Source organism: Panulirus ornatus, chromosome 11 (genome assembly GCF_036320965.1).
Source record: "Panulirus ornatus isolate Po-2019 chromosome 11, ASM3632096v1, whole genome shotgun sequence".
Classification (NCBI taxonomy): Eukaryota; Metazoa; Arthropoda; class Malacostraca; order Decapoda; family Palinuridae; genus Panulirus; species Panulirus ornatus.
In genome coordinates this window covers 4,752,065-4,771,503 of record NC_092234.1, presented here as the reverse complement: position 1 = coordinate 4,771,503, position 19,439 = coordinate 4,752,065, and the positions used below count along the sequence as shown (strand labels likewise).

Here is a 19,439-nt window from a genome sequence, read left to right as displayed (position 1 = left end):
CCTGATGTTTAATGTGTATATTATGATTTCATAAAGCCATGTCTGTGACAGATGGTAATAATGCACATTAATTATTCCAATATTTCCTAGGCATTGATATTCCTAAGCCCTTTCATTCATCAGGCTCCTATTTATGAACACACAAATCTTTCTCCTCAAACTACAGTGACATTATTTTACAAGCTCACTGCATTGCAAGAAAACGAGAAGCACATGAAAAAAAAAGATTACGTATTTCACAAGTTACCGGAATTATAAGAGATGATGAGACATTCAGAGAACACAGATGGGGACATGATGAGCGACACTGCAACACAGTATACTGTTGACTTACTAGTGGCTACTGGAGGGAGTTACGACCCACAACTGGAGTCATCGTAGACTTATCAGAGGATCACTGATGACCATAGGCAGGACTTGTGGGGGGGTGGGGTTCGACCCCAATTGGGATCATCATAGACTTGTTAGAGGATCACTGATGACCATATAAAGGACTTGGGGGGGGTTGGAACAACAACTGGGGTCATCATAGACTTGTCAGAGGATCACTGATGACCATATGAAGGTCTTGGAGGGGTAGGACTGCCACAGGGCTCAGAAGGAATCTGTAAAATATAATGTTTTAGTGTTAAAGAAGGAGAGGAATGTACTTGCAGAGTGGTACATCTTACAGGATATCATAGCAAGCATAATGAACCAAACATTAAGGTTGAATAATGTGTTATAATTACAGATATCATATTCATGTCTTCACAAAAATGGTGGATATTCTTTTTCTTACACCTGATGTTGATCTAGTATTCTACAGAGAGGCTTAATTATGTTGTTAGTTATCATTATAACTGATCGGGATTTCATATGTAGGAAAGATAAATGTGATGGATAACTGACGAAGAAATGTACTTGCAAACCACATCTGCGTCTTCCCCTTACTTACTATTATTACTTAAGTTTAAACAGTGTGAGACGTGACTCCCTCAGATATTTGTTTATTAATAAGTGCTAATAGTGTGAAGTCCATCAATAAATACAAACTTTTTGTTACAATTACACTACAAAAAATACTAAAGAAAGATTCACTTTATACATCTTTCTTTTCTTTCAAACTATTCGCCATTTCCCGCGTTAGTGAGGTAGTGTTAAGAACAGAGGACTGGGCCTTTGAGGGAATATCCTCACCTGGCCCCCTTCTCTGTTCCTTCTTTTGGAAAATTAAAAAGAAAAAAACGAGAGGGGAGGATTTCCAGCCCCACACTCCCTCCCCTTTTAGTCGCCTTCTACAACACGCAGGGAATACGTGGGAAGTATTCTTTCTCCCCTATCAAAAAATGACTTCACATAATTACCCGAGTATCTTATGAACCTGTTTAACCTGTAAGGGATGCATCTATATAATTTTTATCACAAAGGAACATTAAAATTAAATTACATGGTTTGTTACATTTGGGTTCAAAGCAAGAACGCTCTTTACTGAACGTGTAATAACTGTCCAGTCAACAATTTGCATATTAAAGGCCAGATCAAAGTCAATATCGTTAATTACAGCTACACATTAGTTTGGCTTCGACCAGCCATGATGTACAATTCGAGGTTCAATGTGGTAATTGTTACCTTGGATGGCTGGTGTTTAACACCCTGGGTGGCTGGTGTTTGACATCCTGGATTGCTGGTGTTTGACACCCTGGGTGGCTGGTGTTGGTTGGCATTTGACATCCTGGATGGCTGGTGTTATCTGACGTTTGACACCCTGGATGCCTGGTGTTGGCTGGCATTTGACACCCTGGATGGTTGATGTTGGCTGGTGCTTAACACCCTTGATGACTGGTGTTGGCTGGCATTTGACACCCTGGATGGCTAGTGTTGTCTGGAATTTAACACCCTGGATGGCTGGTGTTGGCTGATGTTTGACACCCAGGGTGGCTGGCGTTTGACACCCTGGATGGCTGGTGTTGGCTGACGTTTGACATCCTGGACGATAGCCAGTCGCTGAAACATTAAATAAGTTACTAATATTTCAAAAGCAACATTGACTCCTTTCATTACATGCAAATATTGACCATATATCTGAAGCACTTGAAACTTACCTATACTACTGTTATCTTGCATGAACAAATTAGCCATCCTTTCTAGAAAAATCCAGAAATTGATAACAGGAGGTTCAATTTCTAGAAGACAATGAGAACATAAAAGATAGCGTTTTGTTATCTTGTTCTACGGTATAACACAAACAGCAGCTCTAATAATGCCAGAGGGCTGGAATGAAATCACAATTACCGACAGTTTACAAACAATGGCCCTGTATATTGCACTAGCTCATCAAACTAAGCAAAAAAATTGGACCTGTATTTACCCGACAAATGACATAACGGGTTTGGTCAGTTGACAATTTAAACCTCCGCCATACAATATAATCAAGTGTAATGTATAATAATAATAATAATAATAATAATAATAATAATAATAATAATCCAAGATGTAATAAGGTCTAATTATATATAATCAATGATGGGATTGTGATAGACTACTGTACTGATGATAGATAATGCTGGATTAATGATTCGTCTGGTAAAATATAAAGCATAGAAAACATAGTGAGAGTTTGCTACAATTTCCTCTTGCAAATGAGCAAATGAGAGTTGGGGTGAGAGAGTATCATTAAGTTTTAGGGAGAATAAAAAGATGTTTTGGAAGGAGGTTAATAAAGTGCATAAGACAAGGGAACAAATGGAAACATCAGTGAAGGGGGCAAATGGGGAGGTGATAACAAGAAGTGGTGATGTGAGAAGGAGATGGAGTGAGTATTTTGAAGGTTTGTTGTATGTGTTTGATGATAGAGTGGCAGATATAGCATGTTTTGGTCAAGGTGGTGTGCAAAGTGAGAGGGTTAGGGAGAATGATTTGGTAAACAGAGGAGGTAGTAAAAGCTTTACAGAAGATGAAAGCCAGCAAGGCAGCGGGTTTGGATGGTATTGCAGTGGAATTAACAAAAAAGGGGGTGACTGAATTGTTGACTGGTTGGTAAGATTATTTAATGTAAGTATGACTCATGGTGAGGTGCCTGAGGATTGGCGGAATGCATGCATAGTGCCATTGTACAAAGGCATAGGGGATAAAAGTGAGTGCTCAAATTACAGAGGTATAAGTTTGTTGAGTATTCCTGGCAAATTATATGGGAGGGTATTGATTGAGAGGGTGAAGGCATGTACAGAGCATCAGATTGGGGAAGAGCAGTGTGGTTTCAGAAATGGTAGAGGATGTGTGGATCCGGTGTTTGCTTTCAAGAATGTATATGAGAAATACTTAGAAAGGCAAATGGATTTGTTATGTAGCATTTATGGTATGTAGCATTTATGGATCAGGAGAAGCCATATGATAAAAGTTGATAGAGATGCTCTGTGGAACGTATTAAGAATATATGGTGTGGGAGGTAAGTTGTTAAAAGCAGTGAAAAGTTTTTATCGAGGATGTAAGGCATGTGTACGTGTAGGATGACTGGAAAGTGATTGGTTCTCAGTGAATGTTGGTTTGCGGCAGGGGTGTGAGATGTCTCCATGGTTGTTTAATTTTTTATGGATGGGGTTGTTAGGGAGGTGAATGCAAGAGTTTTGGAAAGAGGGGCAAGTATGAAGTCTGTTGTGGATGAGAGAGCTTTGGAAGTGAGTCAGTTGTTGTTCGCTGATGATACAGCGCTGGTGGCTGATTCGGGTGAGAAACTGCAGAAGCTGGTGACTGAATTTGGTAAAGTGTGTGAAAGAAGAAAGCTGAGAGTAAATGTGAATATGAGCAAGGTTATTAGGTACAGCAGGGTTGAGGGACAAGTCAATTGGGAGGTAAGTTTGAATGGAGAAAAACTGGAGGAAGTGAAGTGTTTTAGATATCTGGGAGTGGATTTGGCAGCGGTTGGAACCATGGAAGCGGAAGTGAATCATAGAGTGGGGGAGGGGGCGAAAGTTCTGGGAGCGTTGAAGAATGTGTGGAAGTCAAGATCGTTATCTTGGAAAGCAAAAATGGTTATGTTTGAAGGAATAGTGGTTCCAACAATGATATATGGTTGTGAGGCGTGGGCTATAGATAGAGTTGTGCGGTGGAGGGTGGATGTGCTGGAAATGAGATGTTTGAGGACAATATGTGGTGTGAGGTGGTTTGATCGAGTAAGTAATGAAAGGGTAAGAGAGATGTGTGGTTGACAGAGCAGAAGAGGGTGTTTTGAAATGGTTTGGTCACATGGAGAGAATGAGTGAGGAAAGATTGACCAAGAGGATATATGTGTCAGAGGTGGAGGAAACAAGGAGAAGTGGGAGACCAAATTGGAGGTGGAAAGATGGAGTGAAAAAGATTTTGAGTGATCGGGGCCTGAACATGCAGAAGGGTGAAAGGCGTGCAAGGAATAGAGTGAATTGGAACGATGCGGTATACCGGGGTCGACATGCTGTCACTGGATTGATCCAAGGCATGTGAAGCGTCTGGGGTAAACCATGGAAAGTTCTGTGCGGCCTGGATGTGGAAAGGGAGCTGTGGTTTCAGTGCATTATACATGACAGATAGAGACTGAGTGTGAACGAATGTGGCCTTTGTTTTCTTTTCCTAGCGCTACCTCGCGCACATGTGGGGGAGGGGGTTGGTATTTCATTATGTGGCGGGGTGGCGACGGGAATGAATAAAGGCAGACAGTATGAATTATGTACATATGTATATGTCTGTGTGTGTATATATATGTATACGTTGAGATGTATAGGTATGTATATTTGCGTTTGTGGACGTGTATGTATATACATGTGTATGTGGGAGGGTTGGGCCATTTCTTTCGTCTGTTTCCTTGCGCTACCTCGCTAATGCGGGAGACAGCGACAAAGCAAATTATATATATATATATATATATATATATATATATATATATATATATATAGATTCTTACTGTGAAGGCATAAATAGATTGAGATAAAGGGCGATAATTGGATAGGGGAATGGAAGGCGAAAGACAGAGAAGAGATACAGACAAATATCTCGATTGGACAGATAGACGCACTTAACTTTACAATCACGATAGACAATAAAGGTGAAAATATCCAAGAGATGGAAATGGCAGAGCTGTGCACCAGGGAACACGATGAAATGAATGAAAGTAAATGTAACAAAGATGGGATCAGAAACTGGGACGTTTGGAAGAAGACTCTTTGATAAATGATAAAGATACAAAGGCAACGAAGCGGTACCAGGGACTAACGATGAATAAATGAATTAATTGTTGGAGGGAGGGATGAAGGAAGAGATGCTGTGAATATATTGGATTCAAGAAAGAACTGAGGTGCATAATAACTATTGTATAACTGGCAGAAGGGGGGGGGGGGTGTAGGGGAATGCATGAACGTAATAATTACCCCCCCACCAAAAAGAACTTTACACTCACCTGTGGGCAACCACACGCAGCCCCGTCAACGCTGAACCTACACTGACCTGTGGGCAACTACACGCAGCCCCGTCAACGCTGAACCTCGAACCAGTGTTCCGGGATCATGGCGTGGCACAGCAGAGTCAGGCAGCCAACCTGCTCGCTATACCATTCTTGCTCTAATTAATCACACCTGCTGAGGAAAAAAAAGGACACATACTTAGCATGCAAGGATAAACAGTTCTCAGTACTTTACAAAAGCTTTAAACATCAATTTTCTTTAAACACTTTGGAAGAGGTAGTGATTCTACTCAGTACAAAGAAAACGGGAAGTAGTATAAATGTAAGTGATACAAAAACTATGGGCCAAACACAGACGCATGAAGTGAAAAAAAAGAAATGAAAAACAAAAATTAAAAAATAAACAAGTTAACATTAATCTTGTCAAAACCAACATCAACAGACAGGTGCTTCCTCATCATCTTGTGAAGGGAAAGAAAGAAAGAAATACAGATAGGTCCGTTGAAGTGGTGCAATCATGTTCAAACAAAAAGAAAAAAAAAAAAAAATGCACCTTTATTACGGGAAATAAAATCGGTCAGCCACTTTGAATATTGACTCATTAAAATCCTGTTCAACCTTTTCAGCCAGGTACATAAACCCCATTTCCTATTTACGGGACCAATTTCAACTGAGTTGACAAGTGTGATTATAATAATAATTCCGAGGCATTTTGCCCTCATTACTGAAGATCACTTTAGAAGACTTGGATATACAATCGTCGGATCACCAATCACTTAGAAAATACGTGGAAGATTTTCACATCAAAATTCACCATTAAAACCTGTGGTCTATCATTCAACCTAAATCTACAAGTAAAATTCATATATTCAGATATATGTAAATCTAGTGATTTCTCGCAGGAAAAACATTCTTGGCTATAGTGTTCTTTTTTTTCTACAGTGTATTCATTGCATATCATAGTGTTTGTTTCCATCTAATCCTGTTTGTTACTTGCTACATACTGTTTCCTTCTTGTTAAATAACACTTTATACTGCGCTGTATACTATACACTGTATACTATACACTTACTAAACACTTTCTTTCTTGCTATGTAATGCTATATAGTACCTACATGATACATAATGTGCCTGCAACTACTTTTATAAACTATAAATGTTACAACATAATGCTATAAAAAGTCTCTAATTTAATACTTTTCACTTTCTAAAAGCCAATCATGTACAGGTATATCTTTCTGTCAAGACCTTATTTACTGTGAAATCTAATAAACATTTCTCACAGGAACAATGTTTTATTAAGGGATATAATCAATAGGCCGCTAGTGTTGATCAAGGGGAATTATAATACATTTATTTATTGTTGGAGGAAGGTGAAGTGTTTGTGGGGCTGGACAGAACCAGTAAGAACCTTACCTAACTTTCACTAGCAACTGAAATTTACTTCAATTTCGATGTTGTTCTTAAAAGAAAAAAATAATGTGACTGTTTTGGTCCCGTGTTTATTTATATTTAGTCTGCATTGTATTTTATTCCCTCTGTTTACCTCTGTTTCCTGCCACCAGAAGCAACCACTTTACGTTTCAGCAGCTTAATGTAAATGCAAGACCTCAAAAAAAATAACTTTATTTTCTTCAAACAACCTCGGAAATCCTACAGTTACTATAGGAAACTAGAAGATAATCCTGTTAAGTTGTAACAATTGTCACGTGTACTTTACGATAACCAACCCGACGTTTTCCCTTATCTTCACAGCCCCCACCACTACAGACCAAACTCATAATGGTAAAATACAAATAGAAATAATCCAAGTCAAATTCTCCTGGTCTTAATTTCTTCTCTATAATAATTCTCATAATTATGCAATAAAACTTACGGGCTTCCATGACTCGGAAGTTCAAAGACATAAAGTAAACGGTGTTATTACAGTTTTAGAAAATTCTTAAGTGAGTTTTGATTTGTTTTAATTAAAGTAGTATATCCGATAGTTCCTGATGTCATCCGGACGATCCTGACCTTCGATTTTATCACCAATTACAGCAATCTGTGATTGACCTGACCCCCAAATCCCCTCCCTTCCCACTAGGGGTCCCTCATTATAATTGGGTACAGGGTGGGGGGGATCCCCAAATGGTATTGATCTGCTGTAGAAAATGATGGTTAGGATCGTTGTCAACCGCATCCAAAAAACCATCGGTAAAATACGTATAATTTCAACATCCGAAAACAGGTCCGATGTCTTAAGCGGTAATATCATCAAGTAAACAATTATCATCAAATCGAATGTTATCATAACCAATTTCTTTGAATTCTTTGTGGTTTATTAATGCATTATCGTAAAGCCTGTGTTACCTGGATGATTACATGAGGGAAAGCGTTACTGACTGGCTCAGTGCGGGAGGGGACGGTTATACTTACAAGGATTGTAATAACCAACAATACGACAACACTGCAATGCGTGCCGTCGTAACTTTTGCACTACAACATTCCTGGTCCGGATGTATGTGTCATGCAAGACCATGCAACACCCATGAAGAACGGCTTCTCTGAGAATGTAAAGCCGAGCCTTGACGAAAATCCGACAGGTTAGCGGGACACACTGTGCTCACAAACTGATGGATTTAAGTCAGTAGGAACAACATACAGTTTATTTAAGGACCCTGTCATTACTGCCACATGTTATACTACGAGATGTGATGGGAATCTTACCGGGAAGGAGTGGAGGGGAAAGAGATATAGGTCGTTTTCTTGTGAGCGATCACCACAATCACGACACAAGGCAGCCATTATTTGTTTACTAACTTACGTCATGAAATGGGGCGGAGTTTATAGTCAGGTCGGTAACTGTAATTATAATTCAAACGTCTTTTTAAATGGCATATATAATACCTTACGTCTTTTTTTTCAAATATTATGCTAAAATAAAAACGTAAAAAACATTATTTATCACTTAAGACCATTTGGAGGTATATAACAAACAAATAGGTAATAATAATGTACGTATCTACATATATTCATTAAAAAAATGAAGTTATATCACGAAACATAGCAATGATTTTACTATAATTTGAACCCTTGATAACAGATGGCGCTGAGGTCGGCCATTTGGGCCCCGCCAGCCAAACATTATGAATACATAATACCTTTAAATGCTTAGGCTTTAAATGCTTAGGCTTTAAATGCTTAGGCCGTGACGGGCGACGGGAAGAGATTAATTTGATCAGAGAGGCTTCATTAATATGAGCAGGAGTTTGACTTTGATATTAATGATGCCTAAATTAGATTAAGGGCTGAACTGTGGTACGAAGTGTTGTCGTAAGTGAAGCTATGGGTTTAAGGAAGTACAGAGCGGCTTGTAGACTTCTGGTTCTGAATGGCCAGGGACACGGTAAGTTTCAAAAGAAAACGGTGAAGCTGGAGAGAAAATAGGGAGTGGACTGGCCACTACTGGAAACTACTATCCTGCAAATTGATGAAAATTGACGAATATTACCCTTATAAATGCTCGAGACATACTGAGAGTTTAAAATGAATATATTTAACTGCAAGAATTACTCTCATGTAAAGGAAACGAATTATCGAAAGATGTCTAGTGCCTTAGTTCATCTTTAATTACTTTTTTTTGTTTTACTCCATAATCAATAAAGAAGATAACAAATATAGACATCGGCTACCTAAGGATCGAACTATCTATCTATCTATCTTAAGCACATCCTTGCTCTATCGGGTTTGCGACACCCCATACTCATTCATGATCATTAGAGATGCAGATAATCCAGAAGAAAACGGAATGTCATTCTGTAAACTGTATTTCGGGGTCATATAATAGATTTCAAGTGTCTCTTGTCTTATGGAAGTCTTAACCCCTTGAGTACGATGATTTAACCCCTTAAGTACGACGATTTAAGGGGTGAGCTAAGTCGTCATACTCAAGGGGTTAAAAAATATAAACTGAAAATGCGATGCGAACTTTCCCGTCGAGATAGACGGCTGGAGAACGCTGGCAACCCCCCCCCCCCCAGGCGGCTGACAATAACAATTTGTTGGATCACGGGCACGTTGGCACAGCTCGCTCGGTCGAAACTCTTGCAATAATGCGGCCAATAACAAGCTCTATTGGCGAACGAAGTTTAGGTTTAAGAAGATTGTGTTGTCATGGGTGATATACACAATATGTCTGTGGGGGGAGAGAGAGAGAGAGAGAGAGAGAGAGAGAGAGAGAGAGAGAGAGAGAGAGAGAGAGAGAGAGAGAGAGAGAGAGAGAGAGAGAGAGAGAGAGAACACTTTGGACCTCACTACAAGGACTACTTCAACTACAACACTTCAGGTCACATTAGTAAGCGAAATGAATTAAAGAAAATAAAGTTAAGATATGCTTACCATAGCCTTAAGGCGCTGGGTTTCCGTTTTCTTCAGTCGCTCCTCCATAGGTCATAGTCTTCCCGTTTTCTCCAGTCCTCAGTACCTGTCTCACGTGTACTTCAGTCCCCCCTACTTGGGTTCTCGGTCGCTGGATGCCGTTTTCTCCCTTCATGACCGGCCCGTCTCCTTCAGTGGATGTCGAGTGTGTTTATCAGGTGGGGCCAGGCGTCAGGCCTGCCAACCTCCCAGCCAGTGCTGCCAGGAGACACATATTGATCGTCGATGTCGTCCTGCATTTGAGATGTAAAATATGAAAGAATGAAGGACATCATAAAATAAATAAATATTGATGTTTTGTATAAAATATCAGGACTTGCATATATCAGCCAAGTGTAACTGTACACATACCATTTTCTCGACTTAAATAAAATTCAGCCCATACCAGGATCCAAAACACCCCATACTGAAGTAGACGTAATATATAATCATTATTATTGTATTAATTTTCGTTATATATTATACAGCTTTTCAGAAGTCATAATTTTGGGAGATGATGCCATTACGTCAAACACACACACACACACACACACACACACACACACACACACACATATATATATATATATATATATATATATATATATATATATATATATATATATATATATATATATATATATATATATATATATATATATATATATATATATATATATATTTCCAGATGGTAACAATTCCAGTACAGTAATTGTAACAATGGTATATAATGACACAGATAAATAACTAAACATGAGACAATAAGACTTTACATAATAATCATCTTGAATTAGGAAGGCTGGAGAGAGATTATTTGTCAGAGATTATATTACAGGATTATGTTCCGGATTTTTATCAATTTCACTATATTTTCGATAATTGTTATTATTACTACCTAAGACCAACAAATAGTCGTCTAATTCCTAGAATATATATATATATATATATATATATATATATATATATATATATATATATATATATATATATATATATATATATATATATATATATATATAATCGTTATAATACCCAGTGCCGCTTAATGTAGGTAATATCACTGCGTGAAATTTGAATATAATTCACATGAGGACCAATTGGCTGCAAATTCCCTTTGTGTTTAAGAGGCAGTGAGCTGAGCCATAGTGAGAGTTACGACAGTGAGAGAATGAGGTAATAATACATACGTCTTCATTATGTAGATTAAAGATATCTCTAATTATCATCCGGGCAGCAGATATCATGGACCTAAAAAAAAAAATCGCTCGTAAGGTCAAAGTTTAAGGGGGGGGTGTCAAAGGTCATTACCATAAGGTCCCCCCCCCCCCCGTATGCTACAGTGCTCAAATCATGGGCGAAACATTATACCAAGATTTGGAAAGGGTTTGGACTCGTGTGTATAAATAGGCAAAGGCCATATTGTCACACATGTGAAGAGGGGGACATTGTGGCCGCCATACTGGGATAAGGAAAGACCCTTAACTTCATCCTAGAAGGAGGGAAGTTCTGTCCAAGTTGGGCCTGTCCCATGTTGGGCCTGTCCCATGTTGGGGTGCTTGCCGAACATAGTCTCTCTCTCTCTCTCTCTCTCTCTCTCTCTCTCTCTCTCTCTCTCTCTCTCTCTCTCTCTCTCTCTCTCTCACTATACGATTCTCTTTAGAGGAAAGAAATATGTGAGTGCGTCTGTATGTCTCTCTGTCTCTCTTTCCACGTGGAGAGATAAAACACGATATCCACAGCGTAATAAAAGAATGGTTATGATGGTCGCTATCTCTGTGTTATACCAGGGGATTACCAGCCCTAATGGCCAGCACTGGTTTCCCGGGATAATACAATTTAATGCGCTTGTGGGGGCAAGATGATGTTGTGTGATTTAGTTCGAAATTCGCAGTTGCTAGCGTGTGAACGTCTACCTTACTGCCGTACCCAGTCACAGGCTCAAGGCTAAAGGTTTAATTTACTTTATAAAGCTTCAGTTATCCTTATAAAGCTACAGCTATCCTTATAAAGCTACAGTTATCCTTATAAAGCTATAGTTATCCTTATAAAGCTATAGTTCCCTTTACAAAACCGTAGCTTCGTAAAGCTACTTTTCCCTTATGAAGACCTGTTGTAACCCTTATAAAGGCATAGTTCCTTTATACAACCAGTTTACCCTTATAAAGCCTGTAAGTCTCACCTTATAAAGCCACAGGGATAACCCGAGCGTTCCGCCATAACCAAAAAAAGCTACGGTTTCCTGACGGAACCTTTCCCTCTGGACAACTGCTCCTACACTGACCTTCACTTTATAAAGGTTGAACTTCCCTTTATAAGGAAGCGATGGCTGACAGGTACTTCTCCCTCCCTCCCTCCCTCCCCATCACGCTGGGAGAAAAAGTGGGCTCCCCACCCCCCCAGCGCCCCCCCAAACCCCCCCCCCATTCCTGGCTTACCCTATTAGCCAAGGGGATAGTTGAAGGTCTGGTATGGTAGTGTCGCATGGGAGGGCCAGATAAATTCACATATCCTTGGCTGACTTTCGAACCAAAGGGGAAGGATGGGGTGGGGAAGGGGCGCATGGGGGCCTCTGTAGTATGGAAGACCCTCCCTCTCTCTCTCTCACTCTGGAAGCTCTGGGTTCGAGTGAGAGCTTTGGGAGAGTGGATGAGTGGGAGGAGATGTGGCCTTGTGAGAAGGGAATATCGCGAACTTCAAGATGGATTACTGCAAAATGAAGGCGAGACAAGGAATAATGAGAGTGTGAGGGAGAGGAGGAGGTGGGAGAGGAGGAGGAAGAGAAGGAGGAGAGAGAGTGAGTGAGTGCGTGAGTGGGAGAGGTGAAGGAGATAATGGAGAGACGGTGGGAGGGTGAGAGTTAATGGAAGAGGGTACGATGAAGAAATATGGGAAGGTGTTTCTGGGGGGAGTCACGACGGCGTCTTGTTTATGTTGATGGATTGTGATGGAGCTTCTCCATCTAGTTGCACACACACACACACACACACACACACGCGAGAGAGAGAGAGAGAGAGAGAGAGAGAGAGAGAGAGAGAGAGAGAGAGAGAGAGAGAGAGAGAGAGAGAGAGAGAGAGAGAGAGAGAGACGTCATCATTACTCCTCCTCTCCCCTTACATACCCCCCCCTAGAGAACCCTGGGTATGGGGGGAGGGGCGGGGGGGGGGAGTGTTGGACCCCCATAGCCCTCTGCACAACCCCAGGGTCTAATCACCAGTGACCTCATCAAGCGGGTGGGGTAATTTGCCTTGTTATGGAGGGCTCGTTAGGGCCGCAGACAGTCGTATCTAACTCAACAGCCACATAAAAGTCTTTGAATTGTTTCATGAACTTTCGAGCCTCACTCCCTCTCCCCGAGGGACATAAACAGACGAACACAAGTCGTGTTTGGGTCGTACTTAGCGTAGTTGTCGAGGCTGGAACCACCACTCAGGGTACAGGGTAATGGCTGAAGCTCTCTGACCTTCGAACAATTCCATGCATGTTGGGGCGCCTCCATGATAACGGGGCCCACGATGGAGCAGTCCCTGGGTATGGTGCCCTGGGTGTCGTGCCTCAAGGGTCGTACCGTCGTGTTGGAGGGTCGTACCGTCGTGTTGGAGGGGTCGTACCGTCGTGTTGGAGGGGTCGTACCGTCGTGTTGGAGGGTCGTACCGTCGTGTTGGAGGGTCGTACCGTCGTGTTGAAGAGGTCGTACCGTCGTGTTCAAGGGTCGTACCGTCGTGTTGGAGGGTCGTACCGTCGTGTTCAAGGGTCGTACCGTCGTGTTCAAGGGTCGTACCGTCGTGTTGGAGGGATCGTACCGTCGTGTTCAAGGGTCGTACCGTCGTGTTGGAGGGTCGTACCGTCGTGTTGAAGAGGTCGTACCGTCGTGTTCAAGGGTCGTACCGTCGTGTTGGAAGGGTCGTACCGTCGTGTTCAAGGGTCGTACCGTCGTGTTGGAGGGGTCGTACCGTCGTGTTCAAGGGTCGTACCGTCGTGTTGGAGGGTCGTACCGTCGTGTTGGAGGGTCGTACCGTCGTGTTGGAGGGTCGTACCGTCGTGTTGGAGGGGTCGTACCGTCGTGTTGGAGTCGTACCGTCGTGTTCAAGGGTCGTACCGTCGTGTTCAAGGGTCGTGCCGTCGTGTTGAAGAGGTCGTACCGTCGTGTTCAAGGGTCGTACCGTCGTGTTGGAAGGGTCGTACCGTCGTGTTCAAGGGTCGTACCGTCGTGTTGGAGGGGTCGTACCGTCGTGTTCAAGGGTCGTACCGTCGTAGTCACGGAGTTACGTGGGACAACCACGTAATATTTACAAAAAAAAAAGAAGAAATGACATTAAGGACCAATATACCCTCATATCCTGCAGGACTTCCGTCCTTGTGAGTCAGGTGCTGTGAAAGCCAGAGAACGATTATAGAAATGCCTGATTTTTGCCGATAATAAATGCTAACTTTTTTTTGATAATAAATAAGAAAATGTTAGTCTTATGGTCAACCATCAATGCTAAACTATTCACGATCGTCGCTTACATCAAACAGCACCGAACAAGGCAATTAGAAAATGATACAGGAATTGAACATACACACACACACACACACACACACACACACACACAGACAGACAGACACACACACACACACAGACAGACAGACACACACACACACCTCTGTATATCTCTATGCTTCCTTTATCTTTCTCATCTTCCTTATCTGACTCTGGTAATCTCTCTCTCCCTCTCTCTCTCTCTCTCTCTCTCTCTCTCTCTCTCTCTCTCTCTCTCTCTCTCTCGACTCTACGCCAAGCGTGACGCATCTGACGCATCATATGCGTTCTCCAACGCCGGACTGATCTCAAGTGTCAAACTTTATTTTTTATACTTAAAAAAAAAATCATATCAATTCTAATGGAATTTTGTACGTAGATTGAGAACAAAGGAAGAATGTTTACATATACTTTTGCCCTAAAATATGTTTGTCGAAAGCAAATCAGACCAGAAGACCCAAACAATGCTGAATAAACCTCGTCTTATTTTTGTTTGTTTGTTTATTTCTCATCACTTGTGTTTTTACGGAGAGAAAAAGAGACAACATTGCCACACACACACACTCCCGGAATCTAATTAGTCACAACGAGGCCACAAACCAGGTAAAAACGATCTAATTAGTACTGACATGAAGGATGCTTCAAAGGTCTGCTACTCGATGCTTCGAAGCAGATAACGAGCCACATGATGAACCAAGTGCTTCAGAGAGTTGGTAATCAAGGCTTCGGAGCAGATAAGAGATTCGCACAATGGACCATGTCATGCTTTACACTTCTGGGAATCGAAGCTTCGAAACGGATGGCGACCCATGCGATGAACAGCTTCAGTTTAGTCGTTTTCTTTAGCTTCTAACAGATGTTAGCTGAGGTGTAAGTGCTCACTAACACCAGATAACACAAGCTGGGTTAAAGCTTACATGACAGAATGGAGCAGTGCACCACACTGCTCCTGGTTGTATATATATCCTTACCATACACACAACACCATCACCACACACACAACACCACACACACACTTACCACACCATCACCACACACACAACACCATCACCACACACACAACACCATCACCATCACCACACACACACAACACACCATCACCACACACACAACACCACACACACACACAACACCACACACACACACACAACACCATCACCACACACACAACACCACACACACCACACCATCACCACACACACACACACCACACCATCACCACACACACAACACCACACACACACACCACACCATCACCACACACACAACACCACACACACACACAACACCATCACCACACACACAACACCATCACCATCACCACACACACAACACCACACACACACACCACACCATCACCACACACACAACACCACACACACACACAACACCATCACCACACACACACAACACCATCACCATCACCACACACACATCACCATCACCACACACACAACACCACACACACACAACACCATCACCATCACCACACACACAACACCACACACACACACACACACAACACCAGCACCACACACACAACACCATCACCACACACACAACACCACACACACACACAACACCATCACCACACACACAACACCATCACCACACACACAACACCATCACCACACACACACAACACCATCACCATCACCACACACACAACACACACACACAACACCATCACCACACACACAACACCACACACACACACACAACACCATCACCACACACACAACACCACACACACCACACCACACACACCACACCATCACCACACACACAACACCACACACACACACATCACCATCACCACACACACAACACCATCACCACACACACAACACCATCACCACACACACAACACCATCACCATCACCACACACACAACACACACACACAACACCATCACCACACACACAACACCACACACACACACACAACACCATCACCACACACACAACACCACACACACAACACCACACACACCACACCATCACCACACACACAACACCACACACACAACACCACACACACCACACCATCACCACACACACAACTAACATCACTATCACCACATAAACAACTAACGACCCTCCTAATCACCACACAAACAACTAACCATCGCCACCCCCCCCCCCCTCCTCCACTTCCACCCTAGTCTCCAATACCTACCAATTCTGGTTTATGGACGGACATTTCACCCGTGTAAATAGGATTTTCGTTCTTAACGACAGGCACTAAGGGTATGGGGGGGGGGGTGGTCACTATTCCAACGATCATCACCGGGTAATTAGGACAAGGACGACAATGGGAACAACGTATCCAGTCCAGGGTCAAAGGTCATTTTTGTCCAACGTAATTGTTCTTTTTTATTTCTTTCTTTGTTCTTCATCCATATAAAGATGTTCGCTGGATTTTGAATTATAATTTCTTAAATGATGCATAAATGGGCATTATGATCTATATATAAGTCTTAAGAAAGTTAGTATATAAGTTATTATTCTATTATAAAATAAACAACTTAGAATTACATATATATATATATATATATATATATATATATATATATATATATATATATATATATAGAGAGAGAGAGAGAGAGAGAGAGAGAGAGAGACACTACAGCTTCCAGTAAAAGGACATTTTAAAACTCCACCTTCTCCTCCAGCTGTGGCTCAGGAAAAGAAGATATTTCCGTTTTCTTTGACTGTCGCCCAGGATAATGTCATAACAATCTTTTTTTTCTTAAGATGGGCAATCTTTTTGACGTCAGCTCGCGAGACACAAGGTTTTAAAACTAACTTTTGTCGAGGATATGAGCAGGTGATGTGTGTGTGTGTGTGTGTGTGTGTGTGTGTGTGTGTGTGTGTGTGTGTGTGTGTGTGTGTGTTGAAATATTTCTTCTATTAACAATAAAGACGTGAATGGACGAGTATCCATCAAATATTATCAACATTATGTATTTAAACTGAATAGATATGCGAGATGTATATGTGTATAGTGATTTAGTGGTTTTGGAAGTGAAGCTTATTTTCATTCTGGAAGTGGGGCTTATTTTCGTAGTGGAAGTAGGGCGTATTTTCAAGATATTCGACAGTGCATCTAAACATACTCACAATATACCTAAGATAATCCACAATATATGTAAGATAAGGGAGAGTGAGGGAGGGAGATGGTGAGGGAGACAACGCATGATGGAGACAAGGGTTTAAAGGGGACGAGGGAAGGGGAAGGGGAAGGGAAGGGAAGGGGAGAGGAAGGGGTGAAGATTTAAAAAGAAACAAATAATTTTACGTAACAGTTGTCTTAATGAAGAACAGTCCTTGTAGACCAATCCTTCAGCAGCCATGTTATCTTGTAGACCAATCCTTCAGCAGCCATGTTATCTTGTAGACCAATCCTTCAGCAGCCATGTTATCTTGTAGACCAATCCTTCAGCAGCCATGTTATCTTGTAGAACAATGTTATATCGTCTGGGTGAAGGCCATCCTGTGATCCGAACACCCCCCCTCCCCCCTTTCCCTCTTTCGTCCTAGAATAAAAATCAGCTTCCGTGAGGAGACTCCCCCCTCCCCCACCCCCCCCCATCCCCAGATCTTGTTTTATTCATGATCCTCCCCCTCTCCCTCCCCCCTCCCTCCCCCCCCTCCTCGCTGCACCAGGTCGTCCTGGGAATTGTGTGCGCGTCTTCTTCCCTTCACTTGATCGTCCTGGGAATTGCACGCCTTCTCCCTCGCACTAGGCCATCCTGGGAATGGCAAGACAACAGCCTCTCCTTCAAGCCGCCATCCTGAGTATAAAAATATTTTTCTTGCGTGTTTTTTGTTTGTTTGTTTGTTTATAAAGGTGTTATGATGGCAGGTGATTACTGCAATCTCATTGGTTCCTTTCGTCGTATATTTAGTGATTAATAGACTTTGATCAGTACTTTAGCGAGCATTTCTTGCGATTAATAATAATGCGTGATTAATTACATATTTAACTCGCATATCTAGTGATTAAAAGTGTGAGTGATTAGTACTCTAAATCGCAAATTTAGTGATTAATAGATTTTGATTAGTTCCTTAAATCGCACATTCAGTGATTAATAGGCTGATTATATCCTTAAATCCGATATCGAGTGATTACTGGCGGCTCTGAATAATCCCAGGAAAACGATTAATGACCTGTAATTAATGACCCGTAATTAATGACCTGTAATACGTTCCTTATATCGAGAAATTGGTGATTAATGAGATTAGATTTCTTTAGCTAAATCGCGAGAGTCGCCTTTCTTCGAAAACGACAGAAAATGTAATCAATAATTTCATTTATTATCTGATTACTCAGAGATCAAGATAACAGGGATATGAGCTTGTTATCGTATGATATCACTCAACTTACAACTAGATGTAAACTTGTTAAGAACTTTGTATACTAAGTTTACCCGTCTGTCTCTCTGTCTGTTATCCTGTCTGTCTGTCTGTCTTGGCTGTCGAGTTCCATTCCTTTGTCCCAGGTAGCTAACCCACCCACACACACACACACACACACACACACACGCACCTCTAACGTTCGTCGTAACTCTAGATTTTCCTGCGGTGAGCACGACGCGCTAGCCCTGCCCCCCCCCCCCTAGCAAGAACCTTGTCGTAAGGACTGGCAAAACGGGTAACCTCTCTCTCTCTCTCTCTCTCTCTCTCTCTCTCTCTCTCTCTCTCTCTCTCTCTCTCTCTCTCTCTCTCTCAAGTGAGCTGATACTCACTTTTCATTGCCTCATACACTGAATCGCCTCTGATACAGACACACAACCCTGGCGGTAGACCGTGAAATTAACTTCTGTTGTGTTTTTTTTTCTTTGTACAAACGGGATCATCCCATTTTCTCTGGGCAATAAAGCGAACGTATTACCGTTTTTCATTTTTCTTGAGGAGGAGGAACCGTGAAATGAACATATACGTCTTTTATGACTACCATATATATATATATATATATATATATATATGTGTGTATATATATATATATATAGTATATATGTGTGTGTGTGTGTGTGTGTGTGTGTATACATACATAGTAGTACAGACATGATGTATATATACAAGGTTAAGAGACGGGACAACACGA

General features: G+C 41.7%; 1 long non-coding RNA gene across 8 annotated transcripts in view; it reads right to left on the bottom strand.

The window, feature by feature from the left end:
• Positions 1-19,439, bottom strand: part of LOC139751231 (uncharacterized) — a 67,022-nt gene that overhangs the window by 4,504 nt on the left and 43,079 nt on the right. Inside the window, exons 1-5 of one of the 8 annotated variants that reach the window (XR_011713310.1) lie at positions 8,120-8,210; positions 5,408-5,585; positions 2,085-2,165; positions 1,612-1,986; positions 335-605 (exon numbers count right to left, since the gene is read on the bottom strand). This is a non-coding gene — a long non-coding RNA (uncharacterized lncRNA). Of the gene's footprint in view, positions 1-334; positions 606-1,611; positions 2,166-5,407; positions 5,586-8,119; positions 8,211-9,790; positions 10,063-19,439 lie in introns of those variants that run through there. The other 7 variants (XR_011713311.1, XR_011713313.1, XR_011713306.1 and 4 more) reach the window with 7 other exon arrangements.